At 35.6% G+C, this 24,597-nt stretch overlaps 1 long non-coding RNA gene and 1 gene segment (V, D, J or C); one reads left to right on the top strand and one right to left on the bottom strand.

The window, feature by feature from the left end:
- Nucleotides 1–954: 954 nt before the first annotated feature.
- On the bottom strand, nucleotides 955–7,323 carry LOC308682926. The gene is made up of 4 exons (XR_014029210.1): nucleotides 4,181–7,323; nucleotides 4,031–4,076; nucleotides 3,305–3,373; nucleotides 955–1,651 (listed from the first exon to the last, which is right to left on the bottom strand). It is a non-coding gene; the product is annotated as an uncharacterized lncRNA (long non-coding RNA).
- A 1,123-nt stretch (nucleotides 7,324–8,446) lies between these two features.
- On the top strand, nucleotides 8,447–22,645 carry LOC308682925 (Ig lambda-3 chain C region-like). The segment is given in 4 exons: nucleotides 8,447–9,363; nucleotides 9,451–9,783; nucleotides 20,437–20,491; nucleotides 22,207–22,645.
- The last annotated feature ends 1,952 nt before the right edge of the window (nucleotides 22,646–24,597 follow it).

Here is a 24,597-nt window from a genome sequence, read left to right on the forward strand (position 1 = left end):
TCTAATCTATTGTTAAATGAACAGCAATATTTCCAAACTGGCATTTATATTCTTATTAGTATTTCCTCTTAATGATCAGCTCTGTCTGATACTTTAGGAGTAAAAAGGTTTATAGAAATTAATTATAATTAATTATAAAGTTATATAGTTATAGTGGATGTGACACACAAAGTTTGCTTGAGGTTTTATTCAGAGTCTTAAACTGTAGTGAATTCAGTTCTTGTGTTTCTTCACATCTGATCTTTGATGCTTTTAACAAAGTGAGTTTCAGTGAAGATGATCATGAAAATGACACTTCAAATCTATAATATAACTTCAGTTTAACTCTAATCGCTTTAGTGATCACAGGCTTTGTGAAAACTCTTCTCTAAAAACATTCAGATCAACTTTTTGAAAGTTAAAGCTGATAAAGTGAATCAAACATTACAGAGAAACATATTCTTCTATTTCTAATGCTGTTTCTTTTAGACTCTAATTTGTCGTTTTCAGTCGATTCTTGATTGTAAAACTAACACTTGATGACCTGAAATTAGTTTTTGTCTTCGTTTTCAACTTGTTAAAACAATAAATTGTTTAATTTATATTTTTTGTTCAATAAAACTGCACTGTAAAAAAAAAAATCGTAAAATAACGGTAAAAAGTCTGGCAGCAAAGTTGCCAACCACTTACCGTAAAATTAAAGTAAAATATCTTAATTCCAATAAAGTGCAAAAACTATAATTTTACAGAATTTTTCATTAAAAGTTTTAGAAAAAAATACTGTTATTTTACAGATTTTTCCTTGTTTGAATTAAGGTATTTTACCTTAATTTTACAGTAAGTGGTTGGCAACTTTGCTGCCAGACTTTTTACCGTTATTTTACGATTATTTTTTTACAGTGTAAAACTTTTATTTTATGGATTTTTCCAATATTATAATGACCAAACACCTTTAATAAAGTTATGGCACTAAAAGTTCTACTGAGAAACACTGTTATTTTACAGGTATTTCCTAAATTATTACAATCAAACTCCTTTAATAAAGTGACGGCACTAAAAGTTCTACTGAGAAACACTGTTATTTTACAGGTATTTCCTAAATTATTACAATTAAACACCTTTAATAAAGTGACGGCACTAAAAGTTCTACTGAGAAACACTGTTATTTTACAGGTATTTCCTAAATTATTACAATCAAACTCCTTTAATAAAGTGACGGCACTAAAAGTTCTACTGAGAAACACTGTTACTTAACAGACCTTTCCTAAATTATAACGATCAAACACATTCAATAAATTGTCAAGACGTGCTCAAGAATGTAATAAAACAGTTTTATTTTAGAAGACAAAATAAGTCTGTAAAAAAACTGTATAAAACTGATTAAAATCATCTCAAACTTTAATTTGCAGCACTTGTGTTTACATATAATTTATTAGTATTTAAACAATGTAAACTTGTAATCTAAATAAAATGGAATTATTCAGACCCCTGGGGGTCACATAGTTCTGCATAGCTCTGATATTAAATATTATATGGTCTTTACATTCAGAATCCTTACTATACAAGTTTATTAATAAGTTAAATCAAAACATACAACAAAAGTGTACCAGAAGTGACAGATACAGCAAATAAACAGCAATCCAGCAAACGGCCAGTAATCAGCTTGGTGCATCTGGGAATAAGAAAAAAAAGGACACACTATGATTCTCTCAAAATGATTTAAATTATTTTTGTTTCCTTTAAACAAGCTTAATACATTTTTATTTAAATTGTCTGTTTGTCTTCTGATTTGTCTGGTATCTAAAACTTATGTCCGATTGAAAAATGTGCATCACCAAAAGAAGGAACATGTAGATTCACAACAATGGACATTCTTTTTCATTGCAAGGTAAACGCCTAAAAATGCCAATTTGTATTACAAAATAAAACCAACAATATTTGTATTAAATGGAGGTGTTTTCAGACTGCTGTGATATGGGTAATGAGGGTCTTTCTCTCATTCTTCAGGGAATTAAATATATGATATGTGTTTAAAAAAAAAGAAGGTATATTCTCATTGTGTGAGATTATTAAAGTACTTGAGATAGTTCACCCAAAAATGAAAATTCTGTCATCATTTACTCACCATCATGTCTTTTCAAACCTGAAATGTCTCTCTTTTGTCAAGCATTAAAATTATATATTTTTGAAGAATGTTGGCAACCAAAAAATGCATAAAGGTTTGGAACAACATGAGGGTGAGTAAATAATTTGGGAGAATTTTCTTGTTTGCCTGAATGAACTATCCCTTCAGGTCATGTGTGCAAAACTCCTGGAGGGCCAGTGTCCTGCAGAGTGTAGCTCCAAACTGTTTCTGGTTATCCTGAGGATCTTGATTAGCTGGTTCAGGTTAGTTTAATTAGGGTTTGAGCTAAAATCTGCATGACAGTGGGCAAATTCCAATCAAAAGTGAGCATCCCTTTGCCCTGGGGTTTTTAATATATGCTTAGTAAGGGGCCGTTTACACGACTCAGTTTCCAACTAAAATCGTCTCGGTCTAAACTACTGAAATGTGAATCTGTGAAAACGGTAAAGGCATGCATATGCGTATTATGTGTTTAGTCTATAGGCATGCTCAAAAATTCAAAACTCAAATTATTCTGTTAAATTGAACTCTTCCACAATATCTAGTTTTAAAATGAACCACTGGGACTTGCCATCCTAGGTCACATTACCATAAATATAAAATAAAATTACTATAAGATAAAATTACTTCAGTTAAAGGGATAGTTCACTTTGAAATTAAATTTTAATTAATGGTAAATATATTGGGTAAAATACCAAAATTTAATTTCAAAGTGAACTATCCCTTTAATTTACCATCGCATGTACCCTTTGCTAACACATTTAGACTACTCTCCCTTATGCTGTCCGAAAGGTATATGATTTTCTTTCTTCAGATGAACACAAATTTTTGAAAAAATAAACTAGACTTTTAGAAAAATTATCCATCTCTTGTGTTCGTGTGTCGAATAATGCAAGTGAATAGACAACAAAATGCTGAAGGTCAAAAAAGTCCAAACACACATCCTGACAATAATCCAAGAGCATTGTAAAGCTCATATGATAAGTGCATAAAACTTCCTGTGTGAACAACACAGCAGGCTATTTGTAGGCTGTATGTAGTTTCTGGAGCATGCACTTGCATTATATTGGCTTACAATAAATGGATCATTTTTCAAAAAATCTCTGTGGAAAGAAAGTCAGATATACATCTGGGATGGCACAAGGGAGAAAAAAAAAAGAGAGAACTTTTTTTGTTTTATATACTGCAGTGGATACTTACTACTGAATGATGGGCTTGTTTCTCTGTTGGTGCCTGTTCTGCTCCATAAACATTGTTCCAATGCTTGATCTAAAAAAATATATATATATATAAAAAAAACATTTTTTTTTAAAGTGTGTTAATTATTACATGTGTGTTAACAGACTATTGATCAGGGTGACATAGGACCATTTTTTTATGTGTTCCTTAAGTGTTATATAAATCTGGAGAACCCTTACTAACATTAACCAGAGTTTTGCTATACTAACCAAATGGTAATAAAGTACTGTAATCAATCCACCATAAAAACATGGTTTCTAAACTTTTACTATGATAAAAACCAAGGTTAATTTAGCAAAGGACCCTGGGAACATGTCATTAAAAGAACAGCTCATCCAAAAAATAGAGTTCTCTCTTTATTTAGGCCTACTCCATGTTGTTCCAAAACTGTATGAATCTCTTTTGTAGAACCTTAATTAAGATATCTTGAGAAATGCCTTCATTGTTTTGTTTTCCCATACAATGGGTTCCAATGTTGTTTTATTCCCAACATTCTTGTGTTTCACATAAGTCATACAGGTTTGAAAATACTTTCATTTTGAAAGGACAAATTTTTGGGTCAGCTAGGCCTGTGAACTCAAGAAGATAGATAAAATATTGTCTGGAGGGTTTGAACCAGTGTGCCTTTGAGCAGAGTTTACATGTTCTGCCTCTATTTCACGTGTATTTTAATATAACAATACTCACCGCATCTGAAGATCATGTGGCTGGATCATATTTATTCCCAAAATTCCTGGATCATGAGGGAAACACACACATACACAGCAATATTAGCTATTTGTATATTAGCATTTTACTAACAGAGACATTTGCGAAAGCTTGCAAAATTGTACTCACCAACTTCAAAACATATTATGATGACTGATCGGTAACGTTAGGCCTAACGTTATAACGTATCCCGCGATCAACAACTCAAAAGCCTAGTTTGCATATCCTTCTAGAGTCAAAGAGTGTGGTTCAAGTCCCTCTCCGTCTAAAGAGACAATGTTCTCAGTCATTGCAGTCAAAAACTACGCCGAGTTTTTTTATTTTTTTTTAACTAGCTAACGTTAAGTTAACGTTAGCTGACAATATTTACACATGCTAGCAATACATAACATTAGCCTAATACACTGAAACATGTAAGTATATCGATATAGCTCTAATCGCGTTTAGATTCTCAATTTAACACACTATATTTTGATGTAGCAGAATTGTTTTTATAAAATATAAAGTTATTTAACATTACCTTCCGCAGATTGCAATATGTCCGTTACACGTTGTTAAAATGCGTTGTCCATATTCCTTGTTTGTTCTTCATTTACATCCCGCAACTCGCTCAAAATAGAAATGTAGCAGTCCGATGTAAAATAATCCATGTTTTAAACAATATTTGCCACAGAATCGACGTATGCTAGAACTGAAGATCCCGAGCAGCAGCACATATATACACACACACACACACTCACTCACTCCAACAGACATATTCAAACTTGACCAGTAAAAGGCGCGCATAGTTGTCATTGGCCAGATTCCTGGATGACAGTCTGAACAACCAATCATGCTCAAAATAACTCGGAGAGACAGCCAATAGTGTGGTAACATTGCAATTACAGGAAAAGATGACATGTTTTAAAAGAAAGAACATGAAAAAATATACACGTGCTATTTATTTAGCTGTATTTGTAGGCTGGCTGTTATATTTATTCAATTGGTTAAATGGCGTTTTCATTGCAGTGTATGATTAAAAATTAAACTTAAAATAACTTATATAACAACATATATTTACCACTGCTCTGCTAAACAGCAATTTAACAGAGCAAACAGATTATTAAACAGAGCAAACACTGCCTATGTATTCATATAAAATTCTGTATACCTACATGAAAAACTAATGGATTGGTATAGCCTACTCTGGGTGACATTATTACATCCATGTGACCCATAATGACCCTTTTGCACTTTAACAAATGATTGACCTTTCCTTTAGAAACACTCTTATGCCTAATAATGTCTTGCTTTTCACCCTGTGTGGCACTGTTACCGTACACAACCTGTTGGTTTAGGGTTAATCCTCTGTCCAACACAACACTTTGCTAACATTGGCATAATTTGCAACATAAAGTTGCAACATATACCCCGGGTTTCACAGGCAAGGCTTAAGCCTGTAGTCCCAGACTAAAATGCACATTTCAGCTGTTTTACCTGAAAGCAACTTGCACTGACTTATCTTAAAATATGTCAGTGCCATTGTTTTGTCTCAAGATGGTGTGTCAGTGAGAAACATTGAGGAATACCACAATACCTATACTGTAGCAGTGACATTGTCAGGCTTTTCTATTTACAATGAAGTAAGCTAATACCTGCACAAAATATGAGCATTATAATATAACAATATAATATGTAATGATACAGTGGCTTCATAAATTAATTTAAAACATAAAAAAAAAAATAGTAAAACCTCATGAATACAAACTTCCCAGGAGGACCTAAACGCACTGTTCCACCATGAACCCTGTTGGCCTGCTGTCTGACCAGCAAGGTCAATTTAACATTAATTGTGCAGTTTGCTTGTATCCAGAATTACAGAGTTTAAATGTAAAAATACACTTAAATCTAAAACTAATAACATTTACTTAAAAATGACAACACAAGGAAATATGTTAAATTGTTAGTATGGATATAAACCTTTAATATAATGAGCTACATATTTAATTACACAATTTGATTGTAATTTTACACAACTTTGTATGTAATTTAAAAAAGAACAGAAAAACACTGTATAAGTAATACAGTAATTGTCCTGTGAAAAAAATAAGAATCACTGTAATTTGTAATTAATGATATAATCCTTAAATTAACAGTCAATTAATTAATTTACAGATATTGTTTGTAATTTTACAGAGTTTTGAATATAATTAAAAAAAAAACAGAAAAATACTGTATAAATAATACAGTAATTGTCCTGTGAAAAAAATAAGAATCACTGTAATTTGTAATTAATGATATAATCCTTAAATTAACAGTCAATTAATTAATTTACAGATATTGTTTGTAATTTTACAGAGTTTTGAATATAATTAAAAAAAACCTGAAAAATACTGTATAAATAATACAGTAATTGTCCTGTGAAAAAAATAAGAATCACTGTAATTTGTAATTAATGATATAATCCTTAAATTAACAGTCAATTAATTAATTTACAGATATTGTTTGTAATTTTACAGAGTTTTGAATATAATTAAAAAAAACAGAAAAATACTGTATAAATAATACAGTAATTGTCCTGTGAAAAAAATAAGAATCACTGTAATTTGTAATTAATGGCAGAATCCTTAAATTAACAGTCAATTAATTAATTTACAGATATTGTTTGTAATTTTACAGAGTTTTGAATATAATTTAAAATAACAGAAAAATACTCTAAAAAAACACAAAAATTTAGAGTTATTCTCTGTAAAATTAGGATTTTTTTTTACAGTGTGGATATTGAGACTGCAGAGAATATCAAAGATGACACATTTACAGACAACAGTCTTTATGTTTCTGCATCGACTGAAAGTGGAACTTGATTGAGTTTTTCTGGCAGTTTGAAACTCAATGATATTTCCTTCATTAGATCAGGGCTTTAGCTCACAGTTTATAAGTAAACTTCAGTCAGTGAAGCATGAACACTCCTGCAGATTCATGATGAAACAAGAACATGCGGACAAATCATTAATATAGTCTTAGATAAATGTAATAAGATAAAGAGATAAGATAAAGTATTTAGTAAGTTAAAAATTCATTGAATGTTTTTATGTTTCATTTAATATCTATGAATAACTTGACTGAGTGTGTGTGTGTGTGTGTGTGTGTGTGTGTGTGTGTGTGTGTGTGTGTGTGTGTGAAAGTGTTTGAGCAGCGGTAACACTTTACAATACGGGTGCACTAATCTGCATTAATTCATGCTTAACTAATGCACAGATAATCATGTGTTAGTATATGACTCATGAAGAACTAAACCATTAATTAATGATTACTGCATCAGCAACTAATAAAGATTCTAAATGATTAATAGATTAAGTAATATATGAATTGTTATTAATTAAATGTGTCATAATGTATTAATTCCTTAATAACTTATTTTATTAACTAAAAGTGTAAATTAATGTGTTAATTACCACAGTGGGTTGAAGTCATATACTTCAACTTCCAGTTGTCTGTTTTAATTAATCATTAACTAATGATTTGCAAATGTATCATTATGTTATGACTTTACTTGTTGAGGCACATGACTATTAACTAACTGCTAAGTAATATGTCATTTATGAGTTTTGACAGTTTGCACATGCAGTGAATGTAATGTCGGTGAATGTGTGTGAAGGAAGGGTGAGTTGGGCTGCACACAGATATCAGCACACAGAATCTGAACTCCTGAAGCGGTTACACTGTGTTTACACTGGACGAGACCAGCTCTACACTGGACATGACAGACCATCGCAAGTCCATTTGTCCTTCATAACAGAACTAGCACAAGAGCTCTGAGTACGTCAGGAATAGAGTGTGGCATCAGTTACTGTCGGGGTTTTGTCGTGTAGTGTCGCGCCGCATCCAGTGTAGCATCACTGACTATAATGGATGCTCTATTGTCTTTGTCCAGTCTAGACACAGTGTTATGAAATAGCAGATCTCGACCGCATGTTCTCAGTGTACCTCGACCTCAAGCTGAACCTGACAGTCCTGTGCATGAACAACAAGGTTCATCGGACTCAGTGAAATCTTAGTTGTAGATGGTTGGAAATTGAAATCCATGGCTTAGTGTGGATGTCAAAACCCATAAATGGCATATTACTTAACAATTAGTTAATAGTCATGTGCCTCAACAAAGTTATAACATAATGATACATTTGCAAATCATTAGTTAATGAATAATTAAAGCAGACAACTGGAAGTTGAAGTACATTGCTTTGACCAGCTGTGGTTATTAACGCATTCATACACTTTTAGTTAATAAAATAAGTTATTAAGGAATTAATACATTATGACACATTTAATTAATAACAATTCATATATTACTTAATCTATTAATCATTTAGAATCTTTATTAGTTGCTGATGCAGTAATCATTAATTAATGGTTTAGTTCTTCATGAGTCATACATTAACACATGATTATCTGTGCATTAGTTAAGCATGAATTAATGCAAATTAGTGCACCCGTATTGTAAAGTGTTACCCAGGTTTGACTGTATAAGTATATCATCATCAGTTTGGAGCCGCTGCTGAAAGTGAACCAGTGAAATAAACTAATAGATCAGTTTGAATAGATATAGAATAGATTTTGTCCGGACTGATAACATGTGCTTTGACTCTGTCTGATATATGGACTATGACTGGATTATACTTGTAAATAAACTGCGTTTGGATCCTCACTCTCTGAATGCTGTGTTTCCACCGTCAAATCATTACAACAGAAACTCACTGACTTCCCCTGCTTTATGAAGCTCATCATCACTGAATTACTAACTGAATTTATTAAAGTGAACATGTTTATATCATGTGTGACTCTCAATCAAACTCAGTTATTCAGTGACTGACAGAGACTCGTGTGTGTGATGATCCTCATGTCTGTTCATAAACTGCAGGAACACACATGGATTTGGTGTAAAATTTGGGGATTAACAGCGACATTTCACTCCAACTACAGTAAAAATATTCTCAAAGTCTCTCAGCAGATATTTAGATTTATATACTGAAGTTGGTCTTGTAGATGTATCAGAACTGAATTGAATTATATCATTTAAAATTTTTTGTAGAAGGTCAAATATTATGAAAAAGACAGATTTTTTTCACTTCAGTGATTGTGTTTTGTGTCTGTTAATGAGTGACTGTCTTCAGGGAAATGATGTGGAGTGTGTTTGCATATTGATCAGATCTTCAGTGTGTGAGAGTGTTTATAGTGCTGTGAGTTTAACACTTCATCACTGACACACACAACAATCTTCATCAACATGACCTTCATCATCATCTTCATCTGGACTCTCACAGCGTTTGCTCAAGGTTTGTGGAGCACAAGTTTGATATTAATTCATTTCTTCAAGTATATTGTCAAAGTTTTGAGTGTATTTTCTTCTTGTTGTGTTTCAGAGTGTAGAGGACAGATCACCGTCACTCAGAGTCCCTCAATAACAGCAGAACAACCAGGAGGAACTGTGAATATCAACTGTAAAACCAGCAGAGATGTGCACAGATTTAGTAGTGGAGCTTATTTATCCTGGTACTTACAGAAACCTGGAGAAGCTCCTAAACTCCTGATTCGTTATACAAAAGAACTCCAGTCAGGAACTCCATCTAGATTCAGTGGCAGTGGATCTAACAGTGATTTCACTCTGACCATCAGTGGAGTCCAGACTGAAGATGCTGGACATTATTACTGTCAGAGTTTCCATTGCAGAACAGATTCTTATCATAATTGTTTGGGTGATTATGCATTCACACAGTGATAAAGAGTCGTACAAAAACCTCCGTCAGTCAGAGTCACAGTGACTGAACTGAAACTGCAGCTGCTCAAAGGAGGATCTGAAATAACATCGTTACACTTTTGCATCTGAAATAACACCATCTAAATTAATCTGACTCTCTTAATAATTATAGAGTTCAGAAAGAGATTTTGTGCTCTTATAGATCAGTGACACAATTGAGATCTGAGTGATTTCAGTTTGCCCTAGTTGCCCCATTTTATTAATAATAGATCTTAATTTTCATAATACTCCCTGATTATTTCAGTTGAGTATCCTAACATGTCATTTGTTTACTACACACTGTATTCTGCAGACAGTAAGAGTTTTATATTAGCTTGCTGTTTTAATTATAACCTTGATCAACAGTTCAGTTTAGACACGCCTCTCCCTCCTCTGCACCAATCAGACGCCTCTAATAAGAAAGAGTTTTTTATTTGTGCTTTTAACTGAATTTTTATTGAAAACTTATTCACAAAACTATGAGACGGTTATTGTAGGTAATTGAAGATTACTGTAATTCAGTGAATAAGTGGAGCGATACTCAGAGCTGGAGTCGAGTCTCGTGACAGAAGCAGATCCTCCATCATCACACACAGATGTGTTTAACCTGCAGCTTTAGTGCTGGATTTTACAGAGACTCTTTCTGCAAGTTTCATCGTTACGCGACGAGAGACTGAATTGAGTGTAGAGCTGCTCCTTCATATTCAACTACTCTTTAGTCGACTAGAAGAGGCTTAGTCAAGTAAAAAGTTTATTCGCCAGTTAGTCACAGGAAGAAAAAATACTTGTGGCGAAGTCACTCAGTCTGTGAGGGACAGATCGTTACCGGCGGTTCTCTGTAGTTTGCCGGTGCGCTGTGGCAAGCTTTATGTGTGCGCTTGAGCGCTGATTAGCTGATTTATTATATCGTCACCATTAGTGATGTGTCGTTCATGAACGATTCGTTCATTTTGAGCGAATCTTTAATATGACTCGGGACTACCGAGTTCTCTCAGAGAGTGATTCGTTCATTTTGTGTTGACCACGCATGCGCAATACACAACATATGGGTTCTGAACAGGCGGGTAATCCATCGACCGGAAGTTGAAGCCGGCCGCGTGCCGCCATCTTGTAGCAGAACTTCACTTGCGTTAGCATTCCATTGACTCCCATTCATTTTGCTGTCACTTTGACAGTGAATAACTTTACATCTGAGGTGTTTAAAGACTCCATTTGTCCATTATTCATCTCTAAATAAACACGACAATGTATAAAAGGCTCCATTACCTTCTATGTTACGTTATGGCCCCGTAGAAGCAGTTTTTGTAAAAATAGGCTAACGATTGCGTCATAACCACTCGACTCTCTGTCGCACAGTAGAGAGATTACCGTACAGACAAGAGGAGAAGCTCGCAGGCAATCGGGGGGACATCAAGGGAGAAGCCCTGGCGTTACATTTGAAAATAAATACTATACAAAATAATTAATCAGAATCCTCACTCCTGCTCACTCACGCCAAAGAACTCTTTGCTCAAGCTCGCCGTCTCTGCAAGATTAACATTGGCAGTTTGCACACACAGCTACTAGAAGATTTACATCTGTCAGACCGGTTGCTCACGTCATCAAGCTTAGTTTGAGTCTGCGCGTCAGGAACAGAAGTGCTAAAAATGGGCTTCACTTGTCTCAATTGAGTTCCAATGAGATGGCTCTGTCCACTTCTTATACTGTCTATGGTTCTGAATCTGTACTGGAAACAGAAATGATTAGTTCATCTTTCGAGTCTCGAGTTCGGGTTCAGGTCCAAGTCTTTCGTTCTTCCTGTCAGTCCCATAGAGGCTATGCTGTCAGTACCGGAAAGAGAAATGAATCGTTATATAAAAGGGCCATAAAAATTCATGATAAAAAGCCTCGCCAGTACCATCATTGTAAAGTACAAAGTAAATATAATATATTGAGTTTTGAAAACCTCATTAAATATAATCAAATTTCTGCTCTATTTAAAATTATCCATAATATCGCTGCTCCTCCTTTGAGAAAATTTGTCACACTAAATTCGGAGAAAATTTCTAGAGCCACACGGTCGACAGCCAGAGGAGAGTGCAGCGTTCCAAGACGTAGAACCACATATGGTCAACAATCGTTCTCTTATAAAGCAGTGAGCCTTTGGAACACTCTTCCAAACGAAATTATTTCATGCACAAATTATAGTACTTTTACACGCCTGACCAAACAATGGTTATTATCAAAGCAAATCTGTACGCACTGAATGACTGTGATATGAATGATGTAAACTGTGAGTAAATGAGTGATAGATTTCTTAAGTGCATAGTGTTTTTATGATGTGAGTGAAGTAATGCTTCTATGTATTATTCTGTATATATTTTATGAATTTTTGTAAGTATAATATCAACCTGTCCAGGGACTGCAGGTGGAAATTAGCATTTTCTTGCTATAACCTGGCACATGACATCTCTTCTTTTTTAGACTAATGTTGTTTGTGCATTGTCCCTGATCAAATAAAATAAATTCAAATTCAAATAAATTCAAATGATTAGTTCATTTTTTCGAGTCTTCGGGTTTGAGTACTTCGTTCTTTTGTCACGTCACTGCTGGTATCTTGCATCAACATTAGATTCGTATTATTTACTGCGTCTGAATATATATTGTTTTATATTTAGGAATTAAAATACAAAATATGTGCAATAAGCATTATCTGAAAAATAATTATTGCCCCTGTCCGTCTCTTTTCTAAATGTTTCTTTATGAACTAGCACAAGAGCTCTGAGTACGTCAGGAATAGAGTGTGGCATCAGTTACTGTCGGGGTTTTGTCGTGTAGTGTCGCGCCGCATCCAGTGTAGCATCACTGACTATAATGGATGCTCTATTGTCTTTGTCCAGTCTAGACACAGTGTTATGAAACAGCAGATCTCGACCGTATGTTCTCAGTGTACCTCGACCTCAAGCTTAACCTGACATTGTCCTGTGCATGAACAACAAGGTTCATCGGACTCAGTGAAATCTTGGTTGTACATGGTTGGAAATCCATGGCTTAGTGTGGATGTCAAAACCAAAATGGCATATTACTTAACAATTAGTTAATAGTCATGTGCCTCAACAAGTAAAGTCAAAGTCAAAGTTTATTTATATAGCACTTTTTAAAAACAACAAGTGTTTAACAAAGTGCTGTACACACATATCCTTTATCAATAATGCAATCAACCAACATGACTTAAAATAAAAGGAATAAAAAGAAACCCCAAAACAATAAAACAATACTCTCACATAGCATCAAATGCCAAACTGTAGTAGTGAGTTTTGAGATTCGATTTAAAAATAGCCAGGGTTTTAGCCTGTCTGATGTGCAGGGGCAAACTATTCCAGAGCTTCGGTCCTGCTACTGCAAAGGCTCTTTCACCTCTGCTTTTTAGTTTCACCCGAGGGACAACCAACAGCAAATGGTCAGCAGACCTAAGCGTTCTTGACGGAGCGTATTGCCTAATCAATTCTGACATATACTTAGGAGCAAGGCCATGAAGCGATTTAAAAACAAACATCAAAATTTTGAAATTAATTCTAAAATAGATTGGCAACCAGTGAAGAGAGGAAAGAACAGGTGTAATATGTTCGCGCTTTCGTGTCCCAGTCAACAAGCGAGCTGCAGCATTCTGAACCCTCTGCAGTCTAGAGAGAGAGGCCTGACTAATGCCTATATAGAGGCCATTACAATAATCTAGACGCGATGAAATAAAAATGTGAAGAAGTCTTTCAAAGTCTCTAGAAGACAAAAATGATTTCACCCTGGTGAGTTGTCTCAATTGGAAAAAGCTCGATTTAACTACCAAGTTAATCTGTTTATCCAATTTAAAATCACAATCCATAGTGAAATCTAGATTTTTGACGTAAGGTTTCACTAGTGGATTCAACTCACAAAGATCAAAATTCTTTGATTCATAAGTCCCACGGGGAGTAAAAAGCATAACCTCTGTTTTGTTTTCATTAAAACATAAAAAGTTCTGTGCCATCCAAGCTTTAATTTCCTCGAGACACTGGAGTAAAGGCACTAAGGTGCAAGTGTCTTCTCTTTTCAAAGGCAGATAAATTTGGGTATCATCTGCATAGACATGAAACGAGATTCCAAATTTCCTAAAGATATGACCCAGGGGCAGTAAATACAAGGCAAACAACATAGGCCCCAAAATGGAGCCCTGGGGGACCCCAGATGTGAGAGAAGCCGTAGAGGAGACAAATTCTCCGAGGCGAACAGCAAAAGTTCTTTCGGACAAATACGACTTAAACCATGCCAACGCAATACCCTCAACACCAACACATTCTTCTAAACGTGAAATTAAAGTCCTATGGTCTAAGGTATCAAATGCAGCTGAAAGGTCCAATAATAATAAAAAAAAAAAAAAAAAAAAAAAAATTTTCGCACAATTCCCTGAGTCAGTGATAAGTAACAAATCATTTGAAACCCTCAACAATGCAGTTTCTGTACTATGCAAAGACTTAAAATCAGACTGAAACACTTCATGGATACCATTTAAACATAAAAATACATTCAACTGTTCAAATACAACCTTTTCGAGTAATTTAGACAAGAACGAAAGTCTAGAGATAGGTCTGAAATTAGCAAAGACTGATGGATCCAGATTACTTTTCTTAATAACCGGTTCCACCACTGCATGTGTCACCGGTGCAGGCCGGGGCGGACTCGGATGACCAGCCGCCCCTGACTCCAGGCACCACCGTGAGGAGCCGACACCACAGGCACGCAACAGATGAACAAAAGAGGAGGCAAGTAATTGAGTTCAAAGTAACAATCTTAATTGAATAACAATCAACTTGGGAGAAGAATAAGCAACTCTTTTCTTCTAGGGCTATTCGACCGGAGTGGCCGCTGGATCGATTCTTCACGGTCTTCAGGGCACAATAGTGCAATAGTAACTCTAAAAGCTTACTTCACAACGTGGCTGCACATCTGCAGGACTCGGACAGTAAGTAACAGGTAATGTATGCTTCTCAGTATCAGATACGTCGCCGGGCACAATGGTGGAACAGTGACTCTAAAGGCTTACTTCACAGCATTGCTGCACATCTGCAGAACTCAGACGGTAAGTAACAGGTAATATATTCTTCTCAGTATCAGATGCGTCGTCGGGCACAATGGTGGGACAGTGATTCTAAAAGCTTACTTCACAGCGTTGCTGCACACTTCACAGCGTTGCTGCACATCTGCAGGGCTCAGACGGTAAGTAACAGGTAATGTTCCTTCTCTCGACAGCAGATTCTCTTACCGGGACATGAAAGGAGAATTGTGACTTTAAAACTCACTTCACAGCGTTGCTGCACATCTGCAGGACTCAGACGGTAAGTAACAGGTAATGTTTCTTCTCTCAACCGCAGATCCTCTTGTCAGGACATGAAAGGAGAATTGTGACTTTAAAACTCACTTCACAGCGTTGCTGCAGTCGTCCGGATTCTTCTCCCAGCATCAAACACTTTCACCAGACATTCGCGAGAGACTCAATGGGCGGCTTTACCAGCGAGGCTGTACCTCTTCAGAGCTCAGTCGGTAAGTATAATAGTTCGGACTTTTCCACAGCCATACGGTTTTTCCCGAGACTTGTAATTTCAGAGAAAAAGAGAGGATTAACAAAAGCCTTCAATGAGGAATACTCCACAACAGTACTCAATGGAAGAGAAGATACTACAAAGCATTACTTCACCAGTTCAGTTGTTTCATTCTGGAATTTGGATGGAGACAAGTAGATCATTTCACAAGAATGAAAGCAGGCATTGGGAGACTTTTCTCAGCATAGCACACAGCACTCAGCACTCGTGTTCACTACAAATCCACAGCATTAATTTAGCGTGCATCAGGTAAGGCAAACAACTGCAAATCACTCACACAGTAGGGCTGATCAAAAGCCTCGCTTCATCCATGCATTTCATTGGGAATATTCAACTATCAGTTCTTCTCCAGTGTATCTGAAACAGACGTCCTCCTCAGTAGTAAGTTTCACATTCACAGTCTTTTCTTCAAGCTTTACATTTGATTCAATGATGTAATTAATTCACTTATCTTTCTCTCTTCCTCTTTCAGCACAGATCCAAGCAGCAGTTCAATCCAGTAGTATAGGGATGTTCGCCGGAGTCAAATGTGACGTCACGATATGGGCGTGGCCGCGAACTGGTTGGCAGAAAGAACCAACAAGTCGCAGCAGTCTACCTGTGTTTTGTCAGCATAATGTTAATTCTTTGTCCGAAGAAGCTAAAAAGAGATATAATTAAGCTTTTATAACCAGGGTTCATGTTCTCTCCCTGATCCATATCACCTGAGTGAGAATTTTTTGTTGTTCTTTGACTAACGAAGTCAGCAAATTCGTTGGATTTACAGCTAAAAAATGTGGCGGCACATTAGTAAAGAAAGCATCTGTGAAAGCAGCGCAGTTTGAGTGTTTCGGAACGTATATGTGATCGGAGAGCAAGATGAGGCCCTTCTCTGACTGCGTTTGAATGTGTGAGTTAAGTATTAAACTGTTGGTGAGATGAGATGCGATAATGCAACGCTGACATAAACTACAGTACAATGACAGTTGCACAGGTGTTGGGAACCGGTGAGAAAATGTCCGGTAGCCTACCCGGTCACTTTACCAGTAATAACAATATTAATTTAGTTCTGCTTAACGGTTCCTGAACGCTGTAACTAACAGCTTCCCAGCCATCAACACAGCTGCGTGTGATTTGTTTACATGCGAGCTGCACTAGGTCTATATCTGTATTCTAAGAGTTATTATTACTTGTATGGATCTCGTTAATAAATTGACAGAACTTAAATGTGTATTCTTACAAGTTAAAGAAGAAATGTTTGTGCAATTCCTTTTTTCACCTTTTATGAGGCCAAAAAAAACTGTCTGGTAAAAAAGTCACAGTGGCTGGTGGTCAAAAAAGTTAACTTCAGGCCCTGTATAACATTGGTTGACACGTAAAAATGTATTAAAATACAATAATTTGCCCTTAATATATAAGGGTATGTACACAGATGATACACACAGTACAGTACCCAATCTTGCCGATCACACAGCACGATACAACCATTTTTCTTCTGTGTTTGCGCTGCGCAGCAAGCGGCCATTACTTTTCTTCTGCCAACCAGAGCGCGTCGTGACGTCACGGCGAAGATCCCTATTCCACACACAGCTCTAAACAACAGACTCCAGCGGCAGTTCTTCACTTACACGGATTTCCAGGGTTGTCGCGTTCAATGTAAGCGCCCAAACAGGAGATCTTCTACCCCCAGACGCGACGACAGAGACCCAGCCGAACACTAGTCCAAGGAACACCGACCAGCAACTACACCACAAGCAACCGTCTTGACCGACTGAACCCAAAAACGACCACTCCTTCTGTCCTGAACGGCTCCTTTATCCTCCTCTTGTGAAGCGAAAAGCCTATACAAACGCCGCTCCCCTCTCTCTCACACCTGCCGTGCATCAGCGGTAATCAGGTCGGGCAATGCCTCAGCTACACCCGGAACCGGAGTAAGGTGTCACACCAAAATAATCCCCTCGGGGAACATAGAAACAGGTTCCGCTTTTCCAAGCATTCTGTCACCCGTGACACATGTTTAAAAGATATGGGTACAACTCCCGTAGCCAGGCTACTGTTAATAATAGCAAGAACCGAAGAGCTAATAGCATCAAATGCATCCTTTAAGAGTCGTGGAGGAACAATATCAGTGTGACATGCAGAAAATTTCATTTTGACAAAAGTCTCCCTCAATGAGACAAGGGACACCGGCTCGAACTGATTTAAGACAGCAGAACGCTCAAAATTAATAGGTTGGAAAATCAGAGAAGATGATATATTCGATCTAATAGCATCAATCTTGTCAATATTTTTTTTTTTTTAATTGTTCACACAGTTCGGCAGAATGTTCTAAACAAGCAGCTTGGGGAGTGTTCAAAACCGCATTAATGGTACTAAACAGTACAGCTGGCTTAAGGGAGTTACTACTAATTATATTCGATAAGTACTTTGATTTCTCCAGTCTCACACACTTTTGATATTTAGACAAATTATAGCGTAGGATATCAAGTGAGATCTGCAACTTATCCTTCTTCCAGCGGCGTTCAGCCCTTCTGCATTCCAGCCTTATAGCTCTAGTTGTAGTGTTCAGCCACGGTTGAACTCTACATTTATCTCGAATCGTCCTGAAAGGGGCAACATTCGCCAACAACTTAGGCAACACACTAAGTCATAACATGGTGATACATTTGCAAATCATTAGCTAATGATTAATTAAAGCAGACAATTCGAAGTTGAAGTATATGACTTCAACCCATTGTGGTAATTAACGCATTAATTTACACTTTTAGTTAATAAAATAAGTTAAGGAATTAATACATTATGACACATTTAATTAATAACAATTCATATTAATCTATTAATCATTTAGAATCTTTATTAGTTGCTGATGCAGTAATCATTAATTAATGGTTTAGTTCTTCATGAGTCATACATTAACACATGATTATCTGTGCATTAGTTAAGCATGAATTAATGCAGATTAGTGCACCTGTATTGTAAAGTGTTACATAAAGTTATAATAGATGGAGTGATGTGTGGAGACAGCGAGCTTCAGTTCCCAACACCAGCTTTAACAACGACCGAAAACAACTCAATGTCAAAAACTAGTTTTATTCTACAAATGTGGAGGATTTCAAGACTTCAAGAGGGAGCAAGGCCAAAACAACACACACAAACCCTCGGACTATTAGGGAGAAACTAACTAAGCTACAAAAATAAAGAAAAGTACAATAAAAATACACTAACTCTCTAACGCTTAAACTGGAGAAAACCAGATATAGAGGAAATGGCCTTTAACTCCACATCAGCTTCAGTCGCTCTTCTGCGCCGCTTTATGCCTTTCATTCTAGACTGTGTGTGTGTGTGTGTGTGTGTGTGTGTGTGTGTGTGTGTGTGTGTGTGTGTGTGTGTGTGTGTGTGTGATTTTATTAAAACTCAGTCATTAAATAAAATATAATTATCTTTGAGTTCTTCTTTGTGTCATTTTTGTTTCAGGTCTTTCATTAGATCACGGCTTTAACTCACATTTTATAAGTAGGCCTAATCTTCAGTCAGTGGAGCCTGAACACTCCTGCAGATTCATGATGAAACAAGAACATGTGGACAAATCATGAACCTTTAGTGTTAGATACAGTTAATAAGATAAAGAGTGTTATAGATTCATTTAAATATTTAGCATGTGAAAAACTGAAATGAATGCTTTCTATTTCATGTAATACCAATGAAAATATCCTCACTGTTGAGTGTGTGTGTGTGTGTGTGTGTGTGTGTGTGTGTGTGTGTGTGTGTGTGTGTGAGCAGCAGCTGCAGTTTCAGTTCAGTCACTGTGACTCTGACTGACGGAGGTTTTTGTACGACTCTTTATCACTGTGTGAACACTGGACCACTGTGATAACCTTGACAGTAATAATGTCCAGCATCTTCAGTCTGGACTCCACTGATGGTCAGAGTGAAATCTCTGTTAGATCCACTGCCACTGAATCTAGATGGAGTTCCTGACTGGAGGGTTTTTACATAACGAATCAGGAGTTTAGGAGCTTCTCCAGGTTTCTGTGAGTACCAGAACACACAGGGTGAGTAGCAGGGTGTAGCACTACTGAGTTTACAGCTCATCTCTACAGTTTCTCCTGGTCTGGCAGGTTTCACAGGAGTCTGAGTCACTGTGATCTGAGATCTACAGCCTGAAAAACAAATAATTTATCAGTCCATAAAGTTTATTCATTTATTAGTCAATTTAAAGCTGTGTTAAAGTCATATTATTTAAATGATTTATTTCGAATATAAACTGTTCACCTTGTAGTATAAAGCAGTATAACAGTGTCCAGATGAAGATGATGATGAAGGTCATGTTGATGAAGATTGTTGTGTGTGTGTCAGTGATGAAGTGTTAAACTCACAGCACTATAAACACTCTCACACACTGAAGATCTGATCAATATGCAAACACACTCCACATCATTTCCCTGAAGACAGAAGAAACACTGTTTTGTCTTTTAGTGTCTTTGCTAATAAACTTCTGTGGATCATTTTCAGAAACAGAAACTCATGATTTACTTCATGTTATTTTGGGTCGATCTTCTCGCTCTAAACACTGTTTTAATGATCAGTTTCATTCAGACTTTGATGCTGAGAGAATTTAATACCTGAGCTGCAGATTTATATCATCCATGATACTGTATAACAGGTCAAAGGTCATCCAATAGAGAATGACCATCTAAATCTGGCTGAAGATTTCATTATAAAGCAGGTCAATAGAATTAGCAGAGTTTATATCACATGTGTTTGTAAATGTGATGAATGTATTTCAGGACTGATTATGAAACAAAGGATTTCAGCCTTCATTCAATATCAAGTATTTATTTTTAAGATTAATTCTTTGGACTATTTTTTAGATGAATGTATTTTGTGGCTCTTTTTCGATCAATCATGAGAAGATCTGCAGTTGAGTCTCATATCAGTGTGTGTGTGTGTGTGTGTGTGTGTGTGTGTGTGTGTGTGTTCGTTTGAGTGTGGCGGAGGTTTTTGTACGACTCTTTCACTAGAATGAAACACTGTGGTACACTTTCGGTGGAGGAACTGAATTGACGATCAGAAGCTGTAAGTCTTTCTTAAATTATCTAATAAAAACGTATGATGTGTGTGTTTTTAGAAGGAGGTTTAAGGTTATTTAACAGCATTTGGCAACAATATTCTTAATTTATTACAAGAATACATTATTGAAATGCTTTATTTGCTTTACTTTACTTCAACTCTTATTTATTGTTGCATTTTAGTCTATTTTACTGATTGATTGCACACATTCATACATTTAAATGTAATTTTGTCTGTTATATTATGAATGTCATATTTGGTGATATTCTATGATTATTACATTTCAATCCATAGTTCACATTCATAATGTTTTACAGTAGTAATTTCACACATAATATGTGCTAACATTTCATTGTATTTTAAGTAATTGCAATGTTTTCAATTATTTCTAAATATATGTAATTTGACACAAAAGTTGGATAATATAGACAAAATAAATGTCATCAGTTCATCATCAGGCAAAAATAAATTTAGTTGGTAAACTAAATTTAAACTAAGTTTACTTATATTTCTGTTTACGAGGAAGTCTATTGAATGGTGATTATTTTCAAAACACAAATAATATATTGTGTTTAGTTATATTTAACTTAGTTAAATCTAGATAGTTAAAACTATAACAGTTTTCAGTGTATACAGTAAAGCAACAAACCGTTTACCAATTAATAATTTTTACTGTAGCATTTTTAGTCTTTTACCGTTAAAATTATGATACTTTTTTATAATGTACAATATTTAGTAATATTGATTAAATGAGAATGTTTTGAAGCTAAACTCAGGATAGTGTGTATGAATGAAAGCAGTGAGGTGAAACTACAGTAAAGATGAAATGATTGTGCTTTTTACTGTATTACCATCAGACAAAGAGACATTTAGTTAAAGAGCATTTTAAAAATCAATCATTTAAACTATTAAGTTTGCGGATGATTATGATTGTGTCTTAACAGAAGAATAAAAAAAAAATCATAATTGAAAATGGGCTGAAAATTACAATTGATTCTGAGTATCAAAATAGAAGAATATTTTTAAAAATACTTATGTAATACTTTATTCTAAATCTTATGAATAAATGTATTAATCAATTGTATGTGGACAAAAATTATTGAGATTAAAAGGTTCTGTAACAATTCTGAGAAAATTCAATATTTTTTATTTATTTAATAATTTATTTAAATTGTATAATTCATATTCATATTTTTAAATGTAATTTTTAATTTTACATTAATAATTTAACATCTTATTACTGCTAACATTTAGTTCCTTTTATGTATTGACTGCAGATACTTTAAAATTCAACAATTTCTTATATATAATTTTGTCTATAATTCTTGATAAATGTAACTATTAAGGGCTTTTTTAAACACATGAAACAAAAGTTGTATAATGCGGACAAAAATTTATATTTTTTTATAATTTTCATCAGACAGAAAGAAACTCAGTTGAAGAGCATTTTGAAAATGAATCATTTAAACTATCAAATTTGCTGATGTTTATAATTGTGAGTTTCTGAATAGCAGAATATTTTCAAAATACAATTAATATTGAAATGATCATTTAAATGAATTTTCTAGATCTTATAACGACATCACAATATAACCATCAGTTTACTTGGACAATGTTTTTCAAACTCATTCTGTGGATCATTTAAAATGTAACTTGTATATTTAAAATCAAATGATCATTAATGAATGTGTGTGTGTGTGTGTGTGTGTGTGTGTGTTCAGCGGGTCCCTCCGTGTCTCCCTCCGTGTCTCTGCTGTCTCCCTCTTCTCTGCTGATCTCTGGAGACCCCCCCGCTCTGCTCTGCCTGCTCAGCTCTTACTCTCCACAGGGGGCGACGGTGAGCTGGACGCTGGACGGGTCAGAGGTCACCGAGGGGGTTCAGACCAGCGCAGAGAGCGAGCGGGACGGTCTCTACAGTCGCAGCAGCGTCCTGAGCCTCAGCAAAGCACGCTGGGAAGCCGCAGAGCGCTTCGTCTGCAGAGGAACACATGCCGGAGCTGCTCACGAGGCCTCGTTCCTCAAGAGCTCCGAGTGCTGATGTTTCTCCAGTGAAGACCAGCGTATCTGAGCGTCACGTGATTTACAGCTCAATACTGAAGCAGTCTGTCAATGTGCTGCCATTGCTGTTCATTCAATAAAGCTTCATCTGAACGCAAGCGCACATTTGTGTTGGACTGCATCATTGATCAGTGTGTCGTTCCTTCAAAGTCCTGCACTAAAGTTTCAGCGGCTTTTGATTGATTGGAATTAGGGGTGGAACAGTAATTACAGTGGATAGTGGCAATATGTCTCGTATTATTCACCCAAAATGAAAGTTTAGGAAGTTTACAGGGTTTTCGTGTCACTACTACATTAAACTACTGTATATAATGTTGAATATAATGTATAATAATGCAATGGGGGAATATTTGTGGGTCCTGATAATGCCAAATGTCTGATGTTACCAGTAAAAAGTGGCCTACATTATTTTAGATATATCTAGTCAGAGACATCAAGCATATTCGTCTGAAATAATTCAGTATTTTCATCTTCAGAATCATGAATATTGTTATTCTGGTGTCTCTATTGTCCTGCATTGGGTTATCAGCACCAAGTCCAAGCCTATTCATTTACACACACAATGTTAAACCAAATTTACCATTTTGATGGAGTATGGCAATAATATGGTATTGTGAGTTCAGGATGGTGACATAAGGGTCTCGTTACACCCCTAATTGTAATAGTTGAGAACAGCTGCATTCAGCAGTAAATGTGAAATGAAGCTCTTGGGGTTTGAACATGGTCACTGGAGACGAGCTGCTCTATTCTGAGACCGTCACAATCACTAAACCTGACAATGCAAATGAGATTTTCAACTGAAACGCTCTGAACTGGAACAGTTTCTCCTGTGCTTATGGATTCATTAGTTAGTTTGTTAATAAGATTTCATCTTTATGAGTTACGTGTTGGCTCATCACAACCCACACTATATTCACACATAAACAAACTTTAATCTTTAATATACAAAATTAACTATAAATTTCCACTATACATGGATGTGTTAAATTGCACACAAAAAAACATCAGTATGAAATGTTGATATTGATCCAGTGTTTGATAAAGCTGTTATATATATAGCACTGTTAAATTACACAATAAATATAAAATAAATAGGATTTTTTTTTTTTTTTTTTTTGATGGTGGACTGCACCTGTTTGGTAATCTGGTCTTTAATTTCTAAATTAATAAAAAAATTCTATGTAAAGATATTAATTCAAATTATATAAATGTTCATCTGCTCTGAAATTGAGTGTTTTGTGATGCTGTTAATATATGAAGGATGAACTTAAAATAATAGACTTATTAAACTGATCGAGCAGAACATCTTTATGATGCAGTGATTCAGTTTAGAAAGAAGAATGAGGATAAATCATAAATGCAGAAAAACAAAAATATGGTGAAAGATTGAAAAATATCCACTAAGTGAAGATCAAACGCGACTGAATTTCCTCACAAATGACTGAAAATAACAGGAGAAAAATGACTTATGAAAAATCATGATCAAAGCTGTCATATACTGACCAAGCTCAAACTTTTATATTATTATAATATATTGATATAATAATGTTATTGCTTATTATAAAATCGTATTGCTTTTCTTAGTGTGTGTGTGTGTGTGTGTGTGAAAGTGTTTGAGCAGCTGCAGTTTCAGTTCAGTCACTGTGACTCTGACTGACGGAGGTTTTTGTACGACTCTTTATCACTGTGTGAATGTTTCATCACTCTCACAATCACCATCAGAATCTGTTCTGCAATGGAAACTCTGACAGTAATAATGTCCAGCATCTTCAGTCTGGACTCCACTGATGGTCAGAGTGAAATCACTGTTAGATCCACTGCCACTGAATCTAGATGGAGTTCCTGACTCGAGGGTTTTTACCAAACGAATCAGGAGTTTAGGAGTTTCTCCAGGTTTCTGTAAGTACCAGAATAAATCTTCATCCCCACTACTCCATCTGTGCACATCTCTGCTGGTTTTACATTTGATATTCACAGTTCCTCCTGGTTGTTCTGCTGTTATTGAGGGACTCTGAGTGACGGTGATCTGTCCTCTACACTCTGAAACACAACAA

The sequence above is a fragment of the Scardinius erythrophthalmus genome (assembly GCF_964197995.2).
Source record: "Scardinius erythrophthalmus genome assembly, chromosome: 22".
In the NCBI taxonomy this organism is placed as follows: Eukaryota; Metazoa; Chordata; class Actinopteri; order Cypriniformes; family Leuciscidae; genus Scardinius; species Scardinius erythrophthalmus.